At 48.0% G+C, this 18310-nt stretch overlaps 1 protein-coding gene across 1 annotated transcript in view; it reads left to right on the top strand.

The window, feature by feature from the left end:
- FAM241B (family with sequence similarity 241 member B) overlaps window positions 1-6899 on the top strand; it is a 172348-nt gene extending 165449 nt beyond the window's left edge. The window contains exon 6 of the transcript XR_014253325.1: window positions 6797-6899. The gene's annotated coding sequence lies outside the window, so the exon portion shown is untranslated. The remainder of the gene's footprint in view (window positions 1-6796) is intronic.
- Window positions 6900-18310: the final 11411 nt, after the last annotated feature.

Genomic DNA, 18310 nt, shown 5'->3' with positions numbered 1-18310 from the left:
CGTATGTAGGGGACTTACTGTACTAAACTGTGTATGTGTATGATGGGGCTCCATGAGGTTGGACAAGGAACAAATACTGGAGAAAGAATAATTACCGGGGAGCTGTAAACTGAACGACTCTCTGAGCTGAAACAGTTGGGAGATGTTCAAGTTCAGGCTAACCAAGGTGGAGAGACCGTTGAACACCCAGAGTATTTAGTGGAAACTTCAGAAAGGCCACACCTTAGGAGTAGAGCTAGACTAGTCTACTAACTACTAGCTAAACTAGTCTACTAAACTAGTCCTGGGGTAAAAACTATTATAGACCCATCCTAACAAAGCATAAAGACAAGCCTTGAAAGGATCAAGCTGATCTTCAAGTTATTTGCCAGAACAAAACTTAACACTCTTTAAAGAACGATAAGAAAAGTCAGTGCTCTATCAGATAATATTCAAAATGTCTGTCTTCTAGTCAGAGATCACTGGATATGAGAAGCAAAAAATGACACTCATAACCAAGAGGAAAAAAAATCAATCAATAGAAATGGATTCAGACACGGGACACATGTGATGGAATTAGCAGACAAGAATTTTAAACAGCTATTATAAATAGATTCAAGTATTTAAAGGAAAACATTAGTATAAGGAGGAAAGAAATGGAACATTTTTTTTTGAAAAGCACCAAATGGAGCTTTAGAACTGAAAAATACAGCGTGAAAGTTAATTTTATGTGTCAACTTGACTCGTCCATGTGATGATCACAAATCTGGTTAAACATTATCTCTGGATATGTCTGTGAGGGTGTCTCCAGAAGAGATTAGTATTTGAATTGGTGAAATGAGTAAAACAGATCACCCTCCCCAGTGTGGGTGGGAATCATGCAGCCCATTGAGAGCCCAAATACATAGAACAAAGAGACAAAAAAGGTTGAATTCTCTCTTTCCACTAGACTGCCGAGCTAAGACAGCAGTCTTTGCCTGCCCGGGAACTTATAGCATCAGTGCTGCCGGTTCTCATGCCACTGGTTTTCCCCAGCTTGCAGAAGGCAGATCATGAGGCTTCTCAGCCTCCGTAACTGTGTGAGCCAATTCCTTAACATAAATCTCATGACAGATAGATAGATACATAGATACCTAGATAGATATATAGATAGATAGGGATATATCCTGTTGGTTCTGTTTCTGTGGTGAATCCTGACTAATACATGTAGTATAGGAAATAAAAATTTCACTGGATAGGCTAAATAGCAAATTAGACATGACAGAAAAAAAAAAAAGATCAGTGAACTTGAAGACAGGATAAACTGAAGCACAAAGAGAGAAAAAAGCATTCACAGAGCTTCAGTGACTTGTTGGACAATTGGTCTTCCATACCTGTAATTAGAGTCCCAGGAGAATAGAGAAGGTGTGGGTATTTGAAAAAAAATAATGACCAAACATTTTCCAAATTTGATGAAAAATATGGATCCAAGAAACTCCATGAATTTCAATCAGGATAAACACAAAGAAAACCACACCAAGGCACATCACAACCAAATTGCTGAAAACCAATGTGAAGCAAAAGAAAAAAAAAAAACAACCCTTAAATTCAGGCCCAGAAAAATCTTAGCCTGTGGTAAGGATCAAACTGATGACATGGCTGTCATACCCATGGTTGAAAACTCTGAATGAACTGAGAGGTGAATCTTTTCAAATGGACAAACTGACTCAGGGAAAAGAGACTTGAAGGGGTACTCTCCCATCTAAGTCTGAGAGGACCAACTCAACTGTGATTAATTACCCCAAAACTTAGTGTCTTAAAGGAAGTGGAGGCCAATGGGAATAAGAGAGGAAAGAAATTCAGCAAATTTAAAATGTAGATCTAAAATAAAAACTATAAATGAATGTGGCTATTGGTATATAGAGTTGTCTAGAATCAAATAGATCAGAAGACTGCTATGTCTTTGAGTTGTACTGTAAAAATCATCACAATTCTGGACTGAAAAGCCTTGTGACTGTTCAAGTTTTAATTCTTGGGATTGCAAAACTCTACAGGCAGGAAACAGGCTGAGAAAACTGCTCATCCCCCCAAGGAGGGCATATTCTCCAGTGCTCACTGTAGATGTGGCTGAGGAGGATAATGGGTTGGGAGATGGAATGCACTTCTCAGAACAGCAGATGTTATTGCCCCAAGAATCATGCTTCACACAAGACGTTTAAAAGCTGGAAGGCAAAAGGAGGGTTCCTCACTAATCTCCTTCTCTTTATCAGGGAGAGAAACCTTTCACAGAACACCCAACAGACTACTCCTCAGGTCCCATGGGCCAGGATTGGATCTTGTGCCCAAATTCTAGCTGCAAGGGAGGCTGGTGTCTGGTATTTTGAGCCTCAATTATAGGAGATGGATTCTACCAGCAGGGGAGAAATAGGGCTTGTGGGAAGACTATTGGATAGGCAACCCATAGTGTTTGCCCCACCCCAGGAGCACCAAGAGTGAGAAACAAGGTCATAACAGTGGGGTCCTGGGGACAACTAACATTTCATGGAGCTCCATATATGTGGTCAAGGAAAGAGAGTCTTAGTTTCTGAGTAACATGTTGCCCCAAAACTTAGTAGCTTAAAGCAACAAACATTTATGTTCTCACAATTTCTGAGGGACAGAAACCTGAGAACAGCTTAGCTGGGTAGTTCTGGTTTAAGATCTCTCAAGAGGTTGCAACCAAGCTGTTGGCCGAGGCTGTGTTACCTAAAACCTTGATTTGGGCTGGAGGATCTACTTCCACAAAGGCTTACTCATAGGACTATTGGTTGAAGTCCTCAGTTCCTCACTGGCTATCGTCTGGAAACCTCAGTTCCTTACCCAGTGGGCCTCTCCTTGGACAGCCTGAGGGTCCTCAATATATGGCAGCTGGCTTCTCCCAAAGTAAGTGGTCCAAGAGAGAGAATGAGAGGAAGACCAACATGGAAGCCACGCTGTCTGATAACCTAATCTCAGAAGTGATACGCCATCACTTCGGCTATATTCTGTCGGCCACACTGTCCAACCCTGGTACAATGTGGGAAGTGATTATGTAATGTGAACTCCAGGAGGTGAGAATCTTTGGGGGCCATCTTAGAGACTGGCCACCACAGAGCCCTTGAAGGAGACAGAGAAGAAGACATCAAAAGAGATGAGTTGATATCACAGAGACCAACAGAGAGAGTTCCAGAAGAGAAGTGTTTAATAGTTTTCAATACAACAGTGAGAACCAGTAGCTAAGGACTGAGAAATGTCCATTGGATTTGTCAGTCAGGGTCAGTAAGAACATTAAGAGCGATTAAGAGCAGCTTCAGTTGACCAGTTTGCAGTGGACTGAGGTTTAAGTGGGTGGTGAGCAATTGGAAAACAGCAAGTGTGGACAGCTTTTTTGAGAAGGTTGGATGAGAAGGAAGGGAGATTCGGACAGAAGCTAGAGGAGGACATGGAGGCTTTCATTTTGGGGAACATAAGGGGCCTGAGTAGATTTTTAGGCAGAGGAGAAGCAGCCAGTGGACTGGAAGAGGTGACGATCCAGGAGAGGATAGCATGACGGATGGGGTGGGCTCTTGGAGGAGGCAGGAGGGTTAGAGGTCAAAGGCACAGGTGGGACGCTCGCCTTTAAACAGAGAGACACCTCATCCTCTGAGGCTCAGTGAGGGAGGCAGGACGTCTGACTAGTGCAAGACCTGAGGGTGAGGATGCCTGGGAATTGAGAACTCGTAGCTGATGGCCTCAGGTACGAGGCCAGAAGGAGTAGGAGGCAAGGTCACAGAGAGCAGAGAGTGAACAATGATGTCAGTTACCGTGGTGATTGCTTACAGATGCAGAAAGGCTCGGAAACACTCTGTTCTCATAGACAGGGCAAGCCCTTCCCTTGTAATCTAATTTCACTTTCTATCTCTCAGCAAACTCATTTTTCATAGTTGCTGATGTCTTCAGACAGCACCTGTCTGAGTTACCACAAGGTATGGATTAATGGGGTTGAAATGTATGAGGGTGGGAGATACCATAACTCAGTGGGTGTGGAGAATCATGACATCTAGGCGGGGCAGGAACCTCCAAGGTCTCATTGAACGTTCCATGCAAAGGTCTGTCTTAGCATCAAGGGTTTGTCCATCCTCTGCTTGATCGTCCATCCTCTGCCTGATCACTCACTACCTCTAGGGAGAGTCTTTCCATTTTCAATCCAATCCTTAGGTCTTTTCCTTCAGCAGGGCCGAAGTCTGACTCCCTGTGTCCCTCGGGTCCTACAGGAAGTCCCAGATCAAGTCCTTCTCCCACCTGACAGCCTTCAGAGATGTTTCTCCTCTAGAATAAATCTTCCCTGTTTCTTCACCCTCCCTCATATAGCAGGGTTTTCTGACCCCTCCTCAGAGCCGCCTTCTCCTCCAGATTTCCTTCAAGAAAACAATGGTCCTCAAGATTCAGCTGTGACCTGGCCCCTTGGCTTTCTTCTGAGCGCCCAAAGTGCTTAGATGAATGCCAGCAACTCACAACCACCTAATGCTTATGGGTGATTGCTGGAAACTTCTCCAGTTCTTTCTCTTCCAGAATGGTTCAGTCAGACTGGTGGTCTTTTAAGTTTTCTCACCATCCCTAAGCATGATCGAATCCTGCATTTTGGCCTGCAGAAAGAGGTTCCAGATTCTCATTTTGGATTTGTGACTAGTGTGGCGTTATCTTCATAGGTCACTTAAACCTCTCTGAATTTCAGGGTAGCCTTGACAACACCTTAGGTTAGTGTTCTGAAATATTAACTAATGTTTTACTTCTCTGGTATTTCCCCCTTCCATACTTTGCTCCTTTCCTCTCATCCGCACCCAAATTCTGTCCTGTGCTGTTGTCTCAGGGGAGGACTGTGGTCTCGGAAGGCAGGGAAAGGAGGCTCCTGGTTTTGAGTTGAAAATTCTTGGGCCATAAGGCAGCATAAAGGGCTCACACCAGCAAAATTCAGAAGAAAACTGGAGCAATGATTCCACTCTTCAGATTTGCAGAAAGTTCCGCCACACCAGGATGGCCCCAAAGAACAGGAATGACCCAAGAGTGGCACGGCACTAGATGAGAGAGAGAGACCGGCAAGGGTCTTGCAAGGGGACAAAGGCCATCTCCACAGCCACTTGCAGGACCAATGAACAAGGACAGGCATAGTGATGGACATCACAAATGACAGTGAAGACCAGATGCCTGGATACCACTTAAGCTTCCGGGAAATTAAAAAGGAGAGGACTCCAAATTGGCTGGGATTACACCACTACTACTGTGGCAGAATAAGGCCTTGAAATAGAAACAGAGTAGCAAAGACTGGGGACAGTTCTGTTTCTGTCATTCCTGAGATGGTGGGCTGAAATTCCACTCTCCCCACACCCCTGCGCAAAGAAGCAAGTCACCCACTCTAAGAGGTTCCAGTATTTTTATCTTTCCTAAATGAAGCACAGAGGGGTTGAATGGTGGTTCCAAACCACAGCGCAGTAAATATTCAGTGTCTATGCTGCCAGATAGAGCTCCTGTACCTGCTCCACCCCTCTTACCCACCTCTCTCCCTCCTGGCCCATATCTTCATTTAGCCCGTGCTCCCATCCTCCACCGTCATCACCTCTTTTGGAAACTGACTCATTCCTCTGCTCTTCTCAAATCCTTTGCGCTCAAAAACCAAACCCTTACAATGTGGAAATGGCAGCAACCAGCGGCTCATGATCTAATGCAGCCAATTCGCGACAGGTGAAGTTTGCAGCTACGGTTTGTGCCAATGGGTTCTCACGTAGGAGGTGATTTAGAAACCACCATGATGCCGCAAGACGTAATTCTTGGCTTTGCTTTGAACTTGTCAGATTGACTCAAAGAAAGGAAAGTCCTGGCCAAACAAGCAAGAAGTTAATTAAGGGTGAAGGCCGTAATGTGACCATTAAAGCTCAGTTCCTACAGTTAACCCATTGGATACGATGTTTTCATAAACCCCAATGAGCTTTAGATGAGGAGACATGGCCTAAGGAAGACAGCAGCAAAGATGAACGTGTGGCCTTGTATCATTCTAAGTCTCTGCTCCACTCTTCCCTGGGCCCAGAAAGCCTCCCTTCTCTCTCTGGAGTCGGGTTCCCCCACTGCTGAAGGGTAAGCGCCAAGGCAGGCCCAGTGAGTCCTGTCATGCCTGTCTCCCCCCCGCCCCCCGCCTTCTCCTGCACATTCTCAAAACACAAGGCTCCAACTCCAACTCTCACTTGCCCTTATTTCTTTTAGCCTGTATAATAGCCTGCCTTTTCACATCCTACCTCCCCCAACTGAGTTCTTTGAGGAGCAAGGGTTGCATCTTATTCACATCAGTGCTTACTGAGGGCCCAGCCGAACCCAGGCCTGGCAGGAGCAGACGCCTGGTGGTATCTACTGAATTGGACAAAATCAATCTACACAGTGGGAGAGTTGACACATGGTCCCACGAGTTATGGGATTCTGTTGACTTGAATTCCACAAGAAGAACGTCTCAGTCGGGTTAAACTTAGCTGCCTGGGACAGGCGGGCAGAGTATGGATGTGGAATGAAAAATACGTGGCAAAGCTCTTCAGATTATTTAGCCATTTGAGGAAGGGCATGAGTGGGAGTTTGCAGCAAAGCCATGCACGATCTCTTGGGAAACATTCCCACCAGCCAGACTCCATTTCCCTGGGGAGTGACCTGTAGGCCTCCTGCGATGCCTCTGTAAGGGTGCCTTTCTCTTCTCTCTTTGGAGCACCTCTTTCTCCAACATTTCACAGTAATGATCACAGTAATGATGGCCTGACACTGTGACTTTGACCCACTGTAGACAAATACTTTTTCTTCTTAACAGGCCCCATGTTTCGGCACCCCGGAGCAGAAGCATTTGACAGGGAAATAGTGTCCTCTTTGAAAGCCTGGGTTCTGCTCAAGATGAATCAGGAGCTTTTAGTCCAGGGTGAGTGGGGTTGGGGCTAAGTCAAACACATACTCTTTTAGGACATATCGGGGTGCCAGTGACAGAAAACCCATTTCATTGAGCTTGAACAAAAAGAGAATTATTAGAACATATTCCTGAAAAATCCAACATAGCTCTGGCTTCAGGTGCAGCATGTTCCAGGGTTTCAAATTGTCACTAGGAAACAGTCTTGGTCCATTTCTCAGCCCTATTCTTTTCTGGTTGTCTTCATATTCAGGCTCCAACTTGTGGTTAGATGGCCGTCATCAGCTCCAGGCTACACTCTCCCAGATTCAAACTCAGCAGAAAAGAGGAGCTTTTCCTCCCCTAATTATGGAAAACAATGTTTTGACCTGGCTGTCATTGGCACAGATTGGGTCATGTGTCTATCCCTGAACCGATCACTGAAGCCAAGAGGGTGGAACTGCACTGATTGGCTAATCCTGGATCACATGGTCAACCTACGTTGCATGGTCCCATTCAAAATCACATGGACACAGAGTGAAAAGGACAAATTGTTCCCCCAAGGAAATCTGGGATGCTGGTTCCATGAGGAGGGTAAGGATATCATAAGATGTAACAGAAACAAGTATCCAGCACACAACTAAAGAGAAAACCACATTATCAGCAGCCCATAATCCATGCTACACGGGTGCACAGTTGGGGTCCTAGAAACACCTACATCTACATGAGGAATCACAAAACTTTTTGTGCTGTTAAAATATTTAAATGTGTTTTTACTGATAAAGAGGTTATGGGTCCACAGCACCATGAACCATGTGGACATTTATTGGTTGCCTCCCAGGACCTGCTTGCTCCTCCCCATAACCCTGTTTTTTGTGTGAGGGTAATGATTCGGGAGGGTGGACCCTACTCTCACTCCACACCAGGGGTGAAACCAGTTAGCACATTCCCTCCTCCTGCCCAACGGGATTGGTCCAGAGTGAGCACATGACCCGAGCCAGTCCAATTAGAATGAACCTCATTACCAGGACTTTTGCTGGCAATGCTAGGGTAAGATGCTCTTTCTCTTTGACAGGATATGAACGAGAAAGGATGTAGCACTGGGAGCTGTGGGCAGCCATCTTGGGACCACAAAGGAAGTGAGGCTGAGGGTGTCATAGCAGAAGAAGCAGGGGTGGGGGATGGAGGGAGGGAGGTAGAGAGAGAGAGGAATAGAAAGTGAAAGAAAGAGAGAGAGATAGAGGAAGGAGGGAGGGAAGGAAGAAAGAAACTGAGTCTTTAGTGACGCTGAAACTCTATATCAAACATCACCTGACGCCAGACCCGCCTATGGAATTTTCACTCATGTGAGTCAGTACCTTCACTTTATTATTCCAGCCAGTTTAAATCAGACTTTCTATTACTTGCAACCCAGAACATTCTAAACATTTTTGAGCTGCTTCCAAGTCTGGGCAGCCTGTGGAAGTGGCTGTAAACAGGCTGTCTACCCCGAGTGTCATGACAGATAAGAGGTGGAGGGTGGCTCCGCTCAGAGTGGCTGGCAGACCTTCCTTTAGAGATCCGGTGTTCCTGCGTATCTGGGAGTATGCTCGACATACCAAGCTCTTCTAAGGTTCTGTGGCCTGGCAAGAGGTTTAGAATTCCGTAGCTGGGCAGCTATGTGCCTACACCTCCAGGCACCCTGCGGATGGAGCTCTGGACTCAGATGGGGGTGGAGGGGAAGGGAGGAGCTTAGACGCAACCACTGAAATGCCTGATTCTTTTTTTTTAAGTTTTTTTTTTTTTTTTTTTGGATGAGGACCATCTTCAAAGTCTTTATTGAATTTGTCACAATATTGTTTCTGTTTTTGGCCTTCTGGCCACAAGGCATGTTGGGACCCCAGCTCCGCGACCAGGGATCGAACCCGCACCCCCGACATTGGAAGGCAAAGTCCTAACCACTGGACTGCCAGGCAAGTTCCATGAAATGCCTGATTCTTGAATTTCCTTGTCTTGGTGCCCACGTAGGTGATGGCAAGGAGTCAGGTGTGTGCTTAGTTGACAGTTCAGAGAAGGACTGGGGTCTTTTCATCAAGAGTCTGCCTTCTGCAGGGTTAGCTTTTAACCTTGGTGTAGTGGATGCTGGGATTCACACCCAGATCCCCTCCAGGACAGAGGCGCTGGTTCCCCAGCCACAGGGGCGTTGCTACTGATGGCTCACACTTGGCTAAAGGGAACAGCGTCACCCAAGATCACACTCCCTCCCTGGTGGGTAGCCTGCATCCCAGGACTGGAGGGAGAATGGAGGTACAGAGACCAATCCTCCTTCAATTCAGGACAACTCTGCCGGGCATCCCCCTCCCGGCTTTCCATGGGGTTGACAGAGACCCCTTGCTACTGCCGTGAAATTAAACTTCTTCCTCTGCCCTGTCCCACTGCCCTGGTCCCCCAGTATACCCCCTGCATGCAAATCTCTTTCTTAAAGTCTGTCTCTTTGGGGATCCCACCCAACAAATGACACTAGATCAGGTAGGTGGTTGTCTACGTGGCATGATATTAGAGGCCTGATCCCAATTACTTCTTTTCCTGGGTGTAATAGTTCCTGATAATAGTGGTGGAAAGGAAATGGAGTTGAAAAGCACAGACAACTGGTTTGTGTTTTATTTAAACGCAGAATTTTTTTTCTTGTTAGAGAGGGAATATATGCTCATTGTAGGAAAATTTAGAATAGCCAAGTTAATTAATACCCATAAATCTTTCCATGAGAAGCAATGATGGTTTCTTGTGATTTGAGTTTGAAAATATGTTTTGAGTCCTTTCTATGTACTAGTGGTTCATGCCCCACCCCACGAAACCCCACGCGGTAGCCTCAGTACTCTTTTCTGCAGAACAGACAAGGGAGACTCGGAGCTGTGTAGTGACTTATTGGGTTACTCAGAAGGCAAACAGCAGGCAGATAAAGCTCATGGCTTCTGACTCCAGACTCACAGCTTTTCTCACCATATCCCAGACCAACAGATTCATGTCAGAGTTTCTGGAGCATGTGCTTTTGATGGGGCAGAGTGGCTGGTATGGAAGAAAAGTTCCTAGGCCAGTAGTCTGAAGCCTTCCCTCTGGTCCTGGCTCTGCCATTTACTTGCTCAGTGACCTTGGACACGTCTTTTTACCTGGCGCATCCTCAGCGTGGGGTTACCAACATGCAGCGTGCTATAGATAATGGTTCGCGGGCCCCGTGGTGCTGGCTGCCTGCAGGGGGCACCACCAAGAAGAAAAAACACCAAGAGGAGGGAGTGGGACTCCCCTCCCAAAGACCACATTCCCTCTGTTACCCACCCCCCTCCCCCCTTGGCCTCCCAGGGGCACTGGGATGGGTGGTCCTGAAGCCTTGGGAGCCTCCAACAAAACCAGAACCACATCAGGGTGGAGCCCAGAGCTGGAACCTCCCACGTCTGTGTAAAAGGCTTCATTTATCTTTCTTAGTTCTCTTTGGCCAAGGGAGATGACAAGGGAATGTTTTACTTACTTTCCTTCTTTTTCCTTAAGGAAAATTTTCCATTGTGGAAATGGCATGTGTTTATTTTTAGAAACCCAGCCACAGGGATCTATAACTTCTAGGGGAGGGAGGCGGCTCAGGAGACCAGTGCTGACCCTCCTGTATTAGAGGCGGATCTGGGTTTCTTTAGCCCTGGGTTCCTCCCTCCGAGGCCTCTCTCCTTTCCTTGTAGCAGAGCAGGGATCTTGCTCATGGACGAGAAGGAGAATGACAAAGAGGACTGAAGTCCAGGGATTACAGTAGCGAGAGCGTTATAACCACTGGCTGACATTCTTTGAGCGCTTACTGGGTGCCGGGGCACTGGGCTGTGTGCTTTATACACTGAATGCTCCCGATAACCCTGGGAAGTAGGAATTCTCATCTGCACTTTACAAGGGAGAAAATCAAGTCTCAGAGAAGTAGTTCCCAACCCAAAGTGATGAAGTAAGAATTACACACAGGTTTGTCTGACCCCAGCACCACACTGACAGTCTTACGCCTGAAGCAGAAACAGAGAGCTGTGTGCTCACTACTGCAGGCAGGAGCCCTCTGTTGGGGAAAAGGAACTGAACCCCAGGGAAGAGGCAGGTGCTTCCCAATAACCCAGCTCACCTCAGTCAGCTCTCCCCAGTCAGCTCTCCCCAGCGGGGGCGGCAGGGCCAGGCATCTCCCTAAAGCAGGTGGCTTCTTCCACGGGACCCACAGCAGTTCACTTCCTCCCCATTTGGCCCCAGGCCCTGCTTCTGGAAAATGCTTTCTTGGGTAGAAGGGGGTGAAAGAGGAGGCATCCAGGGAGGGCACTGGATCGGAAGCATTGCTGGAGGTGGGGTTCCACCCTGAGCACATTTCCCAGTGGGGTGTAACGAGATAGGGGATGGGCCCCGTGACCAGGCTGCCTGGCTTCCCACCCTGCCTTTCTGATGGTGCGACTTTGGGTGATTCATATAACCTCTTCTCCCTGAGTTTTCTCTTTTGTTTAATGGGGAATAGAAATACCTATGGCTGTGATGATTTCATCGTGTGAGATGAGGTATATAAAACACTTAGAACAGCCCCTGGCACACAGTCAATGCTTAACAAAAATTAGCTGCTATTATTCTCCAGAAGAAACTCATTTTCACCAAGTAGATCACGATGAATAAATAGTCACAGATATAAACAAAGTATAAATGGTCACACAGGAGACGCAGTGCTTTTTTACGTTTGCTGTCCCACCTCAAGTTCTTCTTGCCTGAACCCCTGGAGGCACTTGCAGTGACCAAAAGGACCTGATGGGGTTGGGGACCCTGGGTCTTTCTGTTCTAGAAGGTTCCAATATGGTTCTGAAATTCTATGGGGTACCATCTGGGACCCTCCTCTCCAGGTTCAGCTAGGATTTATTTAGCTAAGAAAAAGGACAGCATCTGACATTCTGGAAGAGTTTGTTCTTCCTCCCACCCTTTTTTATAATCCTTTCTTGCGTCTTTTGGGCCTATGCTTCTAAGATATGTACCCAGATTAGGTTGGTAATGCCTTAGCATCTTCTGCAGCAGCATCGTGATCGATCTACATGATTACTGCCATCATCACCAATATCATTTCCATCAAATCTGAACCGTCATCACCACCACCTCCATTTTTGGCAGCACCATTGCATCACCATAACCACCTCCATCACTGATGTTGTCTTTGCCATCTTCATTTTCATTTATCACCGTTAGGCTCCCTCTCACATGATCGTCTTTATACTTCCATGATCACCTTCTGCTCAGGGTCAGTCAGAACCCTTCGGTAGCAAGTGACAGAAACCCAAGTCAACTAGCTTAACTGGAAAGGTCAAGACCTTCCTAGCGATGACTATTCCCAAGGGACTCACACACCAAAAGGATGCTCCATCTCTTATCATCTCCGCTTCTCTCTGCTGTTCATTTAATTTTCTTCTGTAGACAGACACCTGTCCGTGTGAGCCAGGGATTTACATCCTGGCTGCTCAGTGACCCAAAAGCAAAAGAATTTTCATCTCCGAAGCTCAGATTGAAAAATCCCAGGGAAGTTCCCTGCTTGGTTCAGCTTGGTTACCTTCTGGGCCAATCACAATGGCTAGAAATGTGTGCTCTTGTGATTAGCCCAGATTGGTCATGTGCCAAGCACAGACATGGCAACTGGAAGAAACATGGTGAGCAGGTGTATAACCTAGTTTGTATCCACATTGACCTATCCCACCTAACACAACCACCCCTGTCGTCTCTACCACCACCTCCACCACCACCATCACTACCATTCCTACCATCATCACTCTCGTCCTGAGGATTATAATGCGCCAAGCCCTGCACTTCACATTTGGAACCTCAACAAATTTGAATCTGATGAAGTCTCCAGCCCTTCAGGAATTTTCCATCTCTGGAAAACAAGAAAGTTGACATGTTCAAGGAGCTGGACTGCTAGTCCTTGGCCATGGGATGGAGCAAAGAGGGGAGCTGTGGGGACAGAGTCCAGCACCTCTGCAGCACTGACCCTAATCCCTGGGCAGGCCCAGCGTAGCAGCAGCCTGTGCCTAGCCCAGAGAGGGCGCCATTCCTTCAAACGTGCAAAATTCCTGCACCAGCCCATGGCCTGCGCCTGTAGGAGCCCTCAGCACGTCTGCCCCCCTTCTCTGGGGGGGTGGGGCTTGCTTTTGGATCCATGCCTCCTGCTCCTGCTCCATCTCCAAGCAAACATCTGTTTCCAGATGTTGTCCCAGAGCCATATAAAGCCAAAGGAAGACTCAAATTAATATATCTACAGCAGACCCAACTGTCACTGGCAAGCTAGCGTCAGGAACGGATCACTCAGGGAAAGCAAGAGGCCTCGTTTCCTGATGGGACATATAGGAAAGACAAACAGGGTATTTCCCTCCCAACTTTAGAAATGACCTTAACAAAGCAACAGGCTTTAGGAAAAGGAGAAAGAAAAAGAAGGCCTTTGCAATGAAGTTTACAGGAACAAATGTTCCAGGCGGTTCTGCTTTCACAGCTACTGCTGGTGAAGGAACAAGAGGGAGCAAAGCTCTGTGGGGAGGGCAAAGCCTCCTCTGGATTTACTGGCCATCGGCTGCAGTCCACACACTGGGCCAAACCTGAACCTGGGGGCTGTGCCATACCTGGTAGGGAAGAGACCTGGCCCAGATCCAGCGCTGCCACTAGTATGCTGTGTGACCTTAGACCACATTCTGACCTCTCTGTGCGCAGTTTCTGCAGGAGTCATATACCAGTGGAGGCTTGGGGGCTTTATAACGGTTCTTCTGAGCAAGGGGTATTACCCCCCTTGCTCAGAAGTGAAGTAGGGTCCACTTCAATCCAGGAGAGCCGCTCCTAAGTTGAGGCTTAGAGACACAGCTCCGTGGTCAAGACAAAGAGTTCCACAGTGATGGGGGTGGGCAGAAAGCTGGGGACAGGAGAGCACGCAGAGATACAACACCATAACTTGCAGTTCCCAGATGCTGGTAAACAAGGATCTGCTTCAGTAAACTAATTGTGCTCTTCATTACCCATCTGTCAGCAACCAAAAACATCTGTCTCTTAACCCGCAGTTGCCTGCCTTTCTGACAGCTCTTCTCCCCGTCAGGGAGAGCTTGAGTCCTAGGCTTCTTCTCCAAGTACATGCTTGGGGCGCCCTTCCACCATCCCTAGGCTGAGGCCCAGATTCCAAGCCCTGTTTCCATGGGCTGACAGCTCAGAGGGGCTACGTCTCACTCTCACTCCTGAAATGATTGTTCTTCCTCCAACAAGCTGCAAATGGGGCCTTAATGGATGCATTTGCTCGAGCCTTCTGACGTCTGGCTGCAGCGTGACCATCACCATCATCTCTTTTGGATTTTGTGCTTTATTAGAGTCTAGCTCACATGGTCTCATTTGAGTCTCTCAGCACTCCCCTGAGTAGGAATTAATATCCTCATGCCCCAGGCAGGAGGCTGAGATCCAGAGAGGTGAAGACACTACCTGAAAGGAACACAGTTTGCAGATGGAGAGGCCAGGATTCAGCGTTTCTGGATTTCAAAGGTGGTGCTTTGTTTTAGCTCAGCCTGAGTCAGCAAAATGGTTTCACCCCAAGCGCTAACCTCAATAGATTGATAATAGCTTCCTGCTTTGAGAAGCCTAAGCAGAGTGTTTGTGTGTGTGTGTGTATGTATGTGTGTGTGTATGTTAGGAGTGGTGTTCTATAGTTGATTAGTGATGTCTGCTGATGATGTGGGAATGGGAGTGTTGGTATGTATGCCAAACATGACCAGACCATGCCACCTGAGACGAGAGGAATGGAAGGGACAGATGGTTAGGGCTGTTGGGGGCCAGGTGGTCACATGATACATCCCTGGCAAGGATGTACCACAAAAGTTTGGAACTTGTGCTCTATTATCCCAGTCCTCTCCTCTGTCTGGATCTTGCCATGCTCAAGGGCCCTGCTCAGTACTCACTTCTACCAGGAAGCCATCCTGCACCTTTACCCAACTCTAAGTCTCCACCTTTCTCTCCTTCTCCAAGTCCCGAGTCACTACTCATCTGCCTGTTTGTTTGGCCCAGTTCAGTTCATTCTGCCTGGAACTGCTGTTCTCTTTCCTGTGCATGTAGGTTCCTACAAAGGCCCCATGGGACCGCACGCTCTGTGAGCACCTGACACTGGGTCTTGTTCCCACCAGGAGCTCAATAGTAGGTGTGGACTGACTGATGGATCAATGACCTGCACCATCCCTCCTCTCAGTTGCAGGAACACAGAGTTTGGGAGGAGATGTGAACTCTGGTTTGGTCTTTTCTGTATGTCCCCAGTCTCTGCAGCTATTATCATGGCAGTGATGGGCTGTGTTGAGTACCGACATGGCACTGAACATGCACCATCGCATCCAATACTCACAGTGGCCCTAGGAGTTAGGAATTGTTCTCCCCATAATTCATATTTTAAAAGCAGGTGCAGAAGTGGTTAAGAATCCACCTGCCAATGCAGAGGACACGGGTTTGATCCCTGGTCCAGGAAGATCCCACATGCTGCGGAGCAACTAAGCCCGTGCGCCACAACTACTGAGCCTGCGCTCTGGAGCCCACAAGCCACAACTACTGAGCCCGTGTGCCACAACTACTGAAGCCCGAGCACCTAGAGCCCGTGCTCTGCAAAGAGAAGCCACTGCAATGAGAAGCCCATGCACTGCAATGAAGAGTAGCCCCTGCTTGCCGTAACTAGAGAAAGCCCGTGCACAGCAACAAAGACCCAACACAGCCAAAAATAAATAAATAAAATAAATAAATTAAAAAAAAAAAAAGCAGGTGCAGAGAGGCTACACAATTTGCCCAAGATCACACAGCTAGTAAACAGTGGAGCCAGCACCTGAAACCACTCAGAACAGCCTCCAAGTGAGCAGGAAATGGGTTCCAGAGCTGTCCATGAAATGAGGCCAGGTAGGAGATTTGTGCCGAATTATTCTTGAACCACCTGAGACCAGAGGGATGTGGGCTGTTTGGAGCCTCCAGCTGTTCCTGCAAGAGGTCATCAGGAGAAAGCTGGGAAGGGTCTGGGCAGTAGAGTGGACAGTTGGGCATGACCTTTGCTAACCACAATATTCCCCAAATCCAACTTTTTAGGGTCAAGTGAGTCTATGGACAGGTCCACTAGCCCACCCTACCAGGCATTCTTCTCAGGCTGGGGTAGACAGCTACATCTGTGGATTCCATCTGGAACCAGGTTCATAGGTAGTTCCCTCCCCAACAAGAATCTGGGCTTGGCCAGGTGGCTTGTTTTAGCCAATGAGACATTAGCAAGTGTCACACGAGCAGAGGCGTCATAAACACTTGCCACTGGCACTTGAAATCTCCCTTTGAAAGCCAGCCACCATGCTATAAAGAAGCTCAGGATAGACTGTGGGATGATAAGAGGCCACCTAGAGTGGCCCCACGGGGATGAGAGGCCATCTGGAATGTTCCAACCCCAGCCGAGCTCCCAGCCAAGCTTCCACAACACAGCCTCATGTGTGACCTCAGCTATGTTACTTGGAACAGAAGAACCACTCCACTGAGCACTATCAACTCACAGAATTGTGAGAAATAAGAAATCATTCTGTTTAAGGAACTAAGGTTTGGGGCCATCTGGGATGCTGCTATAGATGCCTGAAATACTGTCCTGGTTACTGCACTCTCTCTCCTAGGCACAGTTGGGGTCCTGACCATTCAGAAGCATGCACATGTTGTCATATACACATCTCGACCAAAGCAGATTGTACACGGGTAGGTCAGCACACACCCATTCTGGGCACATGTACATACGGGGGCACATCCTCATCCACGCACACGCTGGGGGTGGCTTGGAGACAGCCCATTTGTACTGTGGGGCAGCTCTGGTCACCCACAGCATTTGCACTCCCCTGCATGTGCCTCCTTGTACGTGTGTGCAGAAATGTGCATGATCTCATGTACCAAAGCACAGGAGCAGAAAAAGGCAAGTACACACAGTGAGACCCTAGGTTGAGGGAGCTGGGGGGGGGGGTCACACCCCAACACACGTGCACACAATCATTCATGGCCTGAAACCATAAGTATCCAAACTCCTCCAAGCCCTTCAGCCTGCTGAACAGGGTCCCCCAGCGTTTTCATCAGCGTGGCCTCTGCACTTGGCTCTGCTCTCTACTTAATGAGAGAGTTTGTTTTGGCCCCAGTTAACAAGGCTCCCAGGCCCTCCTGGGCAGGCTGGCCCTCCCCCGCACATCTGCAGCCCCTGCCCCTCGACACCCATCCTCAGCTCTGCAGAGTCACAGCCCGTGAGCTGATTGGCGTGGCTGTGTGGGAAGGAAGTGGGGACTCAGGAAAAGGCATTTCCAAATGTCCTATCTGCAGCTCCAAACAGGGGCCTCGGGCTGGCCCCCAAAACCCCAGTGCACTCTCCTCAGAGACACTGCATGCTACTGTCCTCTAACCTGGGGCAAACTAATTTAATCTCAGAGCCTGTACAAGGGCAAGATTGAGAGCTTGAGCCCAAGAGAATGCCTGCCTTGCTCACCTTATTTCTACTCCAGGCCTGGCCTTGGTTCATTCTCTTTGGGATCCCCATCTGGTGCAGGCCAGTACCTCCCGACGCCCAGCACAGGGGCAAAGCCCCTTCAATGGCTCCCCTTTGCCCTCAGGACAAAGTCCGAATCCTCTGTCCTCCTCAGCCCCTGCCCACCTCTTCAGCAGAAGCCCCCACCCTGTCCCTTTGCACTCCACATTTCAGCCTCAGTGAACCACTGACAATTTCCCCAAAACACCACACTGTTTCTCCCCTCCAGGCTTTTGTACAGGTAGGTTCGCCTGTTTGGCGTGCCCTCCCTGCACCCCTTTATCTGATTAACTCTGCTCAGCCTTCAGGTCTCATCCCCCGAGCACCCTCTCTGTCCTGCATGTAGCTCTTAGCCCTGTCGGCCTCCACCATTCGTCTGCCTTGTTCACCACTGTGTCCGCAGCACCAGCACAGGGCTTGGCAAGTGCTCCATAAATATTTGCTGAATGGGTGAATGTGTGAGTTAGGAAGGCCCTTATACATCCCAGTTCTCCTTGCCTTTCCTTGCCCATGAGTTTCTAAATCTTACATAAAAGGAAGTAGATGCACAGGTTAATGTAGCTGAGAGAGAACCAGAACTAGAATCCATCCAACCATCCATTCATTCATTTGCTCATTCATTCATTCATTTGCTCATCCACTCATTCATTCGCTCATTCACTCATTCATTCGCTCATTCACTCATTCAAACCACTATTTCTTGGGCATCTACACTGTACTGAGTACTGAGCATACAGAGATAAATACAGTCATCCTGGTCTCTAGAAACTCATAGCCTAGGGCAGGGAAAAGACACAGGTCATAGTTAGGACATGATTTAGCCTACACAAGACAGACCAGGATAACAGTGGCTCAAATGAAGTAAGTTACTTCACTCGTGTGAAAGTCTAAGCTTGTCTGGC

Source organism: Balaenoptera physalus, assembly GCF_965194825.1.
Source record: "Balaenoptera physalus genome assembly, chromosome: 14".
Lineage (NCBI taxonomy): Eukaryota > Metazoa > Chordata > Mammalia > Artiodactyla > Balaenopteridae > Balaenoptera > Balaenoptera physalus.
The sequence above is the reverse complement of the archived record's forward strand: the minus strand, read 5'-3'. Positions and strand labels throughout refer to the sequence as shown.